Genomic DNA, 10,914 nt, shown 5'->3' on the forward strand with positions numbered 1-10,914 from the left:
ACACACACACACACACACACACACACACACACACACACACACACACAAAACCATACTATACATATTCATCAGTTCTTTCTCTGGAGATGGATGGCATCTTCCTTGACAGGTCCTTTGTAGTTAATTTGAGTATTTATAATACTCAGAATAACTTGGTCATACACAGTTGTTCTAACAATATTGCTGTTGATATATGCAGTTCTGCTCATTTTACTTTTCATTATTTCATGCAAGCCTTTCCAAGTTTTTCTAAAATAAAACAGCTCATCATTTTTTATAGCACAATAGTATTCCATCACAATCATATACCACAACTTGTTCAGCCATTCTCCAATGGTTGGGCATCCCCTCAGTTTCCAGTTTATTGCCAGCACAAAGAGTTGTTGTAAATATTTCAGGACATATAGATTCTTTTCATTTTTCCCTAATCATCTTGGGAGTATTATTTTTTCAATATAATTGGTTTCCTTAGTATTTCTATATATTTTGATTTATGTATTTTAAACATTATTCTGAGAATGGGTCCATATGCTTTACTTGACTGCTAAAGGTATCTCATCTAAAAAGGTTTAAAAATCCCTTCTCTGGAGAATTGTTGCTATACTGTGAGTTTAAATAACTTTCCCATTACCACATAACCAATATGTATCAGAGGCAGGATTTCAATCCAGGTCTTTTTACATTTAGGTTAGCTCTCTATCTATTATGTATATTTCCTATAATCCAGTACTGTTTGAATCACAAATGTAATTCTCTCCTTAGAATATACAAATCCAATGCACTTTACCCTAGGTATGCAAATATATGTATCCAAGAAACTTGTGTGACCTCAAGGCAAACCTCAACATAGAGGAGCAGGATATCCTAGGTTTTCTATTTACTTGAAGCCTGAATTGTTTTACACCCAATATTCAACTCTTCCACTGAAGTATGTCTATTATTTTCCTTTCAAACAACTAGGCATTCCAGGAAGCTTGATGGAATGGCCCTTTATGAAAATTTCCTATTTGCTGCAATAAATTCAAGGCTGGCTAACAAACAGCCTCAAAATTAGCATGGAATTCTGAAATATGGATTTCTTGAGTTTTGAGTTCAATGAAAAGAAATGAATTATTAGGAAAATTTGGGGATAAAATAACATTAATGCATGTATTTAAATATCAGGAATTTCTGGACTTAAATTATAAATAAATTTAGAGTTAAATTGAATATAGGTACAGTCACTGACTGGTAAAAGTACTGAATCTTCATATCCACTATTTATAGAAACAGAGACACAGACACAAATTTGAAAAGATGTGAAAGTTTTAGTCACATCACTCACTTTAACTTGAATACTTTCATAATTGAAGTATTTTCCTCATTAATGTCCAAAACATGAAATGATTTATACCTTTGCTAAGATATTTATCATTTAAAACATTTAAAAATGAAAACTCATATTTTTAGCTTTGTAATGTATCTATAGTTTGTTTCACAATGTCATTTCCTACCACTCAAGAAACTTTTATATAAAATTTTGACAACTGCTGAAATTATTCTTTTTCAGGAAAGATCTCAATTCACATCCCCCTTCCATTCTCTGCAGATAATCTTTTGAAAATTTACTGAAGCTTGACAGTTGGTAACTGGTTAGCACCAAGCCAACTTCCTTTAGAAGGGCATTATTTTGTATGCTCCCTGGTGATTCAATCATGTGTTATGTTTTACTTAAAACACTAATTAAGTTTAAATTAAAATTCTTTGCATTTTTAATAGGAGAGGAATTTTTTTTTGCCTTTTTCATTTAAAAGTTGTATTTGCCAGTCATTCTGGACCCATTTATATGTACTTTATATTTATATTTTTATTTGAGCATTTGGTCTGGGGACCTTTGAAAAACTATCACCAAATTCCCCTATGTCTCCCCTTCCATTTCAACTAGCTCATTAGCCTTGTCAAAAATATCCCCCAAATAAATAAAGAAATCACCATACATATAGTTCTTTTAAAACCTTTTTCCTTTGATATATAAACATTGTAAAGCCATTCTCACCTGTAATAAGAGGTTTCAATAATCTAATAATATACTAATCTGTCTAATATACTAAAAGAATAATTTTATTTTCTAATCAATCTAATTCTTTTCCTTATCCTGCATGGCAATACCTCTCTCAAAAGCAAATAATGAGAGAATTCTGCATCTGCAACCCCTGTAGGATCTACTTCTTGGTTGCTCATGAAGGGGAAGAGAGAGGAAAATTTGGAAAATTATAAACTCAAGTTTACATTATACTTAATTTCAAGTCTGGAATTAGGATAAACAATGTTTAACTCAGTAATTATGATATGATATTTAGATATTATACTCAAGGACCTCAATTTCAATTTGTACTTTGTTCATTATCAGCAACATTTCTTTCCTTCCCTACCTTTTAGTTCTTAGACAAGTTTAAGAAAATATGGGTTTTACTGCATAAGTTCTTGATTTTCTATTCTTCACCAAAAATAACAACCTTTTTTCTTGTTATACACTCAAAAATTGCTGACTCCTTAATAATGTCTTTAAATCTTATGCAACCCTAAAATTAGATATAACATTCTGTTCATCATCATCATGGTCAATTATCAAAGTTAAGCATTTTTAACCAAGGTGTCAATTAATACACAGTGGATTATGTTATGATTGTTAGGTGGTTCAACCATATGGTTGTTCAAGCAAATGGATCATCTGGATTATGGTATATTGATTAAATAAAAATAAATTATCCTAGCACTCCACACAGGAAAACCCAAGTGGATGAAGAAGGCATAATGTACAAAATATGATATGTGGTTGGATGCAAAGAGACAGCTAGATAGCACAATGAACAAAGTGCTAGAATTCAGGTGGATCACTGAATTTTTGTCTTCCTCAATTTCCTCATCTATAAAATGTGGTAAATCCTAGGGATTTGTAAGTATCAAAGAAGATACTTGTAAAGTACTTTGAAAATCTTAGAGTGCTACATTAATGCTGTTATTATAATTACAATTATTTAAAAACTCTTAAATTAGACCATCAGGGGAAGCAATTACAGAAAGACCATGAGATGGGCCTAAATTTGAATCAGAAGAGGCAATTGGGCTATGATGCAATTGGGAAGTGGTGTCATGCTTTCAAAGATACCAAGCTACTTATACCCTGTCACAAGATCCCACCTTTTAAATATTAATATTCGCCTAGTTATACTATATAGCTAAGAATTTTTTTTAAAGAGCATGACCTTAGAAAAAATCAAAACTGCAGGGGATACAAATGACCATGGGGAAAAATATAGTATCTAAGTAAGTCAATGTATATGATCATTAACTAATTTTACTTGAAAAGTGTCGTAAATAATTTGCTTAACAGAGAATTATTTCAACTATATAGTGAACTTCCAAACACTAGAGTCTTTTGTATAATGTTATGTACAATGCCTAGTCAAATTAAAAATAATTGCTGTTGCACCTGGAAAAATATAATTGGTTGACTTTACTGATTTCAAAAGAACCAATTGACCTTAGTCAAATTAGTTATTTTCTTTATAAAAATGTATAATTATTTATTTTTAACATTCATTTAATTTTTTGAGTGGCAAATTCTCTCCTCCTTTCCCACTCCTCCTCCCCCATACAATGAGAAGAAAAGTAATATGATATCAATTATACATGTGTCATGTCAAAATATCCCCATATTAGCCATGATGGAAAAAAGAGAAATATTCAAGAAATAAAAAGAATGTGAAAAAGATTACACTTCAATTTACACTCAGGATTCACCACTTCTCTTTCTAGAGATGGATGAGTCCTTCAGAATCTTTTTTGGGTTACAGTCTTGATCTAAGTAGTTAAGTCTTTCATAGTTTATCATAATTACAATATGTTAGTTCTTGTGTATAATCTCCTGGTTCTACTCACTTCATTGTTGTTGTCTGTCCTTCACTGTCAAAGAGGATCAGTGTCATCATAAGGGTAATATCTTGACTTGCATGTGAATTGCATTTAAATGAGGCAGAGCTGCATAGTCATCAGTCTCTCTCCTCCAGAGTCAAAGAAATTCAATGGCTTGACAAACTACTGAAGACCTAGTCTCACTTTTTTATGCATCAGTTCATAGAAGTTCTTCCAAGTTTTTCTGAAACCATCCTGCTTGTCACCTCTTCCATCCCAATCATATGCTACAACTTGTTCATCCATTCCCCAATTTATGGGTATTCCCTCAATATCTAATTCTTGGATACCACAAAAAGATTTGTTATAAATATTTTTGTACATATAGGACCTTTTCCTTTAATCTCTCTGGGATACAGACCTAGCAATGGTATTGTTTGATAAAAGAGTGTGAAGTTTTATCGCTCTTTGGATATATTTCCAAATTATTCTCCCCCACATTTGGACAAGTTCAAAACTCTATTAAGCAGTGCATTAATATCCATATTTTTCCCACATCCCCTCCAACATCTGTCATTTTTTTCTTTTCTATCATGTTAATCAATCTGATAGGTAAGAGGTGACAAAGGTTGGTTGTTTTTTTTTAATGCACATTTCTCTAATGGTGAGTTAGAGCATTTTTTCATATGGCTATGGCTAGCTTTCATTTCTTTTTCTTAAAACACACTGTCCATAACTTTTGACCATTTGTTAGTTGGGCAATGGCTCTTAAATTTATAAATTTTGCTCAGTTCCCTATATATTTGAGAAATGAGTGCTTTACCAGACAAACTTACTGTAAAAAGTTTTTCTCAGCTTCTTTCTTACCTTCTAATTTGGTTGAAATTATTTAATTGTGCCTTTAGGAAATTGGATGCTGTCATTTGATGCATATGTTTATTATTTATACTACTTCATTATCTATTTAGTAAAATGTCATTTCTATGATTTTCTTTTCTTTTTACTTTTTGGAGGGACAATTGGTGTTAAATGACTTGCCCAAGGTCACATGGCTAGTTTTTTGTGTTAAGTTTCCGAGGTTGGATTTGAATTCAGGTCATCCTGATTCCAGGGCCAGTGCTCTATTCACTTTGCCACTTAGCCACCCTGTGATTATCTTTTTTAATTAGGTCTATTTTTGATTGGACTGAGATCATGATTGCTATTCCTGCCTTTTTTACTTCAGCTGATGCATAATTAGATTTTACTCCAGCTTCTTATTTTAACTTTGTGTATGTGTTTCTGTTTCAAGTATGTCTCTTGTATACAATGTTTTGTTGGATTCTGGTTTCTAATCCATTCTGCTATTTGATTCCATTTTACTGGTGAGGTCATACCATTCACATTCATAGTTATAATTATTAGCTGTGTATATCTCTCCATCTTATTTTCTTGTTTACACTTCTCTCTTTTTACCCTGTCCCTCCTCAAAAGTCTATTTTGCTTCTGACCACTTCCTCCCTTATTCTGCCATCTCTTTTATCACCTTCACCCCTTTCTCTTCTACCTTTCCTCTCCTACTTCCTTATTTGGTAAGATAGATTTCTGTACCTAAATGAGTGTGTATATGTAATATTCTGGCTTTGAACTAATTCTGATGAGAGTGAGATTCAAGAGTTGCCACCACCCTCCCCCCACCATTTTCCCTTCCACTGCCAGAGCCCTTCTTTATGTGCCTCTTTTATGTGAGATAATTTCCCCCATTCTCTCTCCATCCCCGCTTAACACAAATCATCTTTCTTTCTCACCCCTTTATTTTTTTTATATAATACCTATATGATCAAGTCTTTCAAAGTAATTCTTTCTTTGATTTCTTTTCTTTGTTTAAAAAACTGAATTTAGCCTCTCAAAAACTGTGTATATATATTGTCTCCCCTTGATAGGATGGAAGATCTTTGAGGGCCGAGATTTCATTTTTATCTTAGGATCTACAGAGCTGAGAACAGAGTATGGCATATAGCAGGTGACTAATAACTGCTTGTTGAATGATAGAATGAATGAGTGTATTAGAGAGAATGGTGTTAATAGAGTAAGAGTGTGTTCTTTTTAGTTTCCCCCCTACCCGAGTTTACGATAGAGTGAATTTTTAAATATTTATACAATATTGTCCTTAATACTATATTCTACTCATAAGCATTATTCATTAGGCTAATAGTACAAAATTTAAAAGTAATGTTATTCTCAAGGTGTAAATTATATTGAACCTCATACAAAATTACATCTGTAAATCTGTAATTCATAGCAACATGGATACTTTAAAATGTACTGTATTTTTCCAAATTACACAGAAGGAAATGGGAAACATTTTTACTATTGACACATTGAAATAGGAAGAGCTAATAACTTTTTTTAATGAAAAAATATCATTTCCCTTTGTAAATTATTAAAAAAAAAGAATTCAGCTGACATAGCAAGCTCTATAACTGAATGGGAACAGAGCATTCCTAAGGAAAGACAGAAAGGCTGGGATGTTTGTGTTATATGTAAGCAAATGGCCATTTTGTCCCAGTGATTTTTGCATCTGGTTCCCAGGAAAGTAGTTGTAAACACAACGTATAGGAAAATCTATAGGATTAAAATCATATATCAGCATTGCTGTTGTAACTGTTTATGTCTGGATTGGATTTTGTGATAAAAGTGAGATATCTATTTTTTTTTCATTACAATGTATACAATAGAAGTTTCTTGATGTCAGGGACCATCTAAATTTTGCCTGTATATTCCCAGAGCCTACCACAGAGCCTAAAACATAGTAGGTGACTAAAAATATCTTTTTTATTTGTTTCATCTTTAAATAAGTGTACTTGGTTGATGAAAATGCCCCATAAGGGAGGAGTTGAAGAACCTGCTTTCAGCAGTCACAATGACTAGTAATAGAAGTAACTTGGAGAGAAATTGTGACATGTGTAAACATTCTATAAATGGTTGCAATCTGCTAACTAACCACATGGTTAGGAAAAACCTTTTAGATCTAGCTGCTTAGACAGGAGCGGGGATCTTCAAAAAGGACTTAGTTCACTTTTGTCATTGTCTTGGCTGTTCTGCTCATGCTTGAATCATTCAAAGACTATCTATTGATAGAAAATACTATAAGGGAAGAGGTCTAGAGTTCTTCCCATTGATATCAGCCTGTGGACCCATGAAAACCATGTCACAGACCTTGGGCTCTATGATTGTTCTTTTCCATTTTAGATGAAAGAATTAAGGAATCCAATTTTGAGAGTTTGGAATGGTCAGAAAAAATGTGTAGCCAGGCATCCCAGCATCTGTCTTTTGCAATCAGCGTAACATCAATTCCCTAGAAAGCAAAGAATGACCTTTGGGACCAAGTCCAGTGGTAACTGAGATGAGGACTCATTTGGTAATTATGCTGCATTTGGATAAGGACTTGATGACATCAATGCTTTATGAAAACTGAGCTAAGTTTGATCCCATTCTTCCCAGGGACTCTGGTAGCACAGGAAAGAAAATGTTCCTGAGGTGTTATGAGGAAAAATTGTGTTTATTTTTTTTTCCTTCACTATCTTTGAAATAAACCTTCCTTTGTAAAAAAACTAGCCAATGGTAGTCAAATGGTACTAGGGTACTATGAACCTTTGGAAGATCATAGTTGATAGGGGTTGGGTTGATGGCCTTAGAGAAGAGATCCCTCCAAATCCTTTAAGGTACTCCTAGAACCTAGAATGGCATATGTATTTGTCTCCCCATCTGGGAGAGTGAGACCAAAGTTAGATAAGCATGATCTAATTTTCACAAACCAAATGGCATCATATTTTAAGGAATATTTGCAAAACTTAACTTGAACTTCATTTTGTTTTAAGCTATATATTGTAATTTAATAATGTAGGAATTGTATTTCTGCAAATGTTTTTGTAGAAGCAGGAACATAACTTTGTCCATTGATTTGAAATTTTGAATGAACTCAACCTTTGCAATGGCACCATTTGCTATTTTCAGACATTTAAAATAAGATCTATCTTTTTTTTTAAAGCAATAGGGGTTAAGTAACTTGCTCAAGGTTACACGGCCAGTTATTTCTGGGTGTGGTGCTGAGTATCTGAGCCCGGATTTGATCCAGGTCATCCCGACACTGGAGCCAGTGCTCTTACTCGCTGAGCCACCTGGCCGCCCCTAAGCAATTGAATAACATGTGTTAAAACAACACTGGCTGTCAGCTTCACACAGATTAAAGACAATAAGCAACACTCGTCAAGAGCTATTGATGAAATACATTGCCCTCCTCTCAAAAGAGAGATGAGGAGCAATGCAAACTGAACCTTGCATTGGCAGCCTGCTATTGTAAATGGTCACTGTGTAGGCTATTTTTGCAGAAATGTAAAGTTACTAAGAGATGTATGTGCTACAAAACTTTTAAAGTTGATTTTTGAATTTTGTTATACATTTAATGCTCTGGTGCTTTATATATGAAGATGGTGCTACTTTTCACTGTCACAGAGGTATTTAATTCAACTTAACCACCATTGTTAACAATTTGCTATATGCCAGGCACTAGAAATGAAAAGATAATCCCTGCCCTCAAGGAGTTTTACACCATGGCACAGGGGAAAATTGGAGACAGCTAGATGGCTCAGTGAATAGAGTTTTGGGTTTAAAGTCAGGAGACCTGAGTTCAAATCCAGTCTCAGACAGTTACTAATTGTGTCACTCTGGACAAGTCACTTAACCTTTGTCTGCCTTAATATACCGAAAAAGGAAATGACAAACCACTCCAGTATCTTTGCCAAGAAAGTCTCATGGACAGCTTTAACATTCTATGATTCATGGGGTCACACAGGGTTGGACAGGACTGAATGACTGAAAAAAAAAGAACTGGAAAAATAATAGGTACACAGAAAACTATATACAAAATATGTACAAAATAAATACCATACAATTTCAGGAGTTACACTAGCAAATGAGGGGATCAAGAACAGGCATTTGTAGGATGTGGCTCTTAAATTTGGTAGAGAGGTACAGGTTCCAAGAAACAGAGGTGAGGAGAAAGTGTACTCCAGTGGGAGATAGACTATGCAAAGGCAGAGAACTAAGAGATAGAATGTTGTGTTTGTAGAATTAGGCCAGTTAGTCTGGAATATAATATGCAAGAGGAGCAGAAGGGGAAAAAAGGGAATAAGCATTTAAATAGTGCCTACCATGTGTCAGGCATCATGCTAAGCATTTTTTACAAATATTATCTCATTTGACCCTCACAACAAACTTATGAGGAAGGTGCTCCATGCCCCCATTTTACAGTTAAGGAAATTATAGCAGAGATTAAGTGACTTACTCAGGGTCACATAGCTAGTAAGTGTCTGAGACCAAATTTGAGCTTGGGTCTGCCTGCCTCCAGGCCCATTGTTCTATCCAGCTGTCTCTAAAGGAGGAGTGCCATGTAATTAACCTGTAAAGATGAGCTGAAATCAGATTGTGATGTACTGTGAGAAGTATATATTTTATCAGTGATTCAATGGGGAATGTCTCAAGTTCCTTAAACAAAAAATGAAATGTTTAGTGCTGTGTGCTTTAGGAATATCGATTCAGGAACTGTATAAAGGACAGAATTGAGAGATGAGAGACTGTTTTCAGGGAGACCAGTTAGGAGTTTTCATTACTGGAACATTTTAGGTGAGAAGAGATGAGAGTCCAAATGAGGATGGTTATATAAATTAAGAGATATACATTAAGAAAGATGTCACTTGATTTGCATTGTTTCCTCAAGTAGTGGTGATGTATTTTCACTGAACCACTCATAGCCTTTTGCTGAGTTTCCCTAACAGAAATTGGCAAGATGACTGGTTGAAATGAGGGCCTTGGTAAAAAGTTAACAGATGTATGAGGGACTTGAACTGTGATTCCATAAGCACTGTGTCCTCATCAAACTCACTTCCCATTATTAAAATTACAGCAGAGTGAAAGAACAATTTTCAAATTAACTTTTTAAAATTATGTTGCCCAAAATAAAAACATTAAGTGGGAAATAATTTTGATGATGAATGGTTCTTCATACATTGTAGCAGAAGAACATTGTCATCAATAGTCAGTCCTGGAGAGATTCAAACGATGGGTCCTTTCCCTCAAGAAGTTCACAAGACAGTTGGAGACAAAACTTGGACATATAAATAACAGTAGCAGCAGGATAAGAGGTACAAAAAGAAAATCCTAAAATATGAATTCTGAGTGCATGCAAGGTAATGGAGAGATCAGATATATGTAACTTCTGCAGCTTAAGTTTATTATTTCAATCAAGCTAGTTTATGGTTATTCAGTTTCTCTTAATAAAGGCTGATCATTAGAATAGCCCAAGTTATATGTCCCTTAATAGCCAAGTATATGTTCTGAACAGTCTCTAATATTAATTGACAAACTGGAAGGTAGTTTTCCAAAACAAAAGCTTCACTTTTCAGTTCCAAATGATTCTCTATGATGGAAAAATAAATACATGAAAAGTTTATATTTGAAAATGGTCTCCTCTATTTTTTTTTAGTTAAACTGAATACTAGGTAAAATGAAAAGATTGGAATAATTCTCTAGAATCCCCAATGATGAATAGCATGCTTCCTACTATGCTTTGCTAGTTCAATGAATGTTTTTTTATTTGATGTATGTATAAAACAATCATCCTCTAAAATGTACATTTTAAGTACATACTGAACATTTATGTACATGAGCCACTAAATTATTCTAAAAGGCTCTTGCTCTGAAACTTATGGATTTTAACAGCGCACTTCATTAACTTTATTTGGAAATGGGAAGATGGAGATTTAGCTGAGCTGCAGGGCACCATATAGTATTAGGGCTTGCCTTCAGTTTGGAATAAGAAACTTGTAAATGCTAAAATTGTTCCACATTATTGAGGAGAGGGAGGACTGCTGTCACATAAACAAAGAGGAATTCAGGACTAATTTAAAATTGGTCTTATACTTGATAGCATACTCTCTTACCAGATTTTGCTATACTCCAAGCATAAAGTAATAATGAACT

General features: G+C 33.9%; 1 pseudogene; it reads right to left on the bottom strand.

Annotated features, from left to right (window-relative positions):
- LOC138166815 (large ribosomal subunit protein uL5-like) overlaps positions 1–4,200 on the bottom strand; it is a 6,873-nt pseudogene extending 2,673 nt beyond the window's left edge.
- Between the last annotated feature and the right edge of the window lie 6,714 nt (positions 4,201–10,914).

This window comes from Petaurus breviceps, unplaced genomic scaffold, assembly GCF_028583685.1.
Source record: "Petaurus breviceps papuanus isolate PSGF00001 unplaced genomic scaffold, PetGlider_PUasm1.0 226, whole genome shotgun sequence".
In the NCBI taxonomy this organism is placed as follows: Eukaryota; Metazoa; Chordata; class Mammalia; order Diprotodontia; family Petauridae; genus Petaurus; species Petaurus breviceps.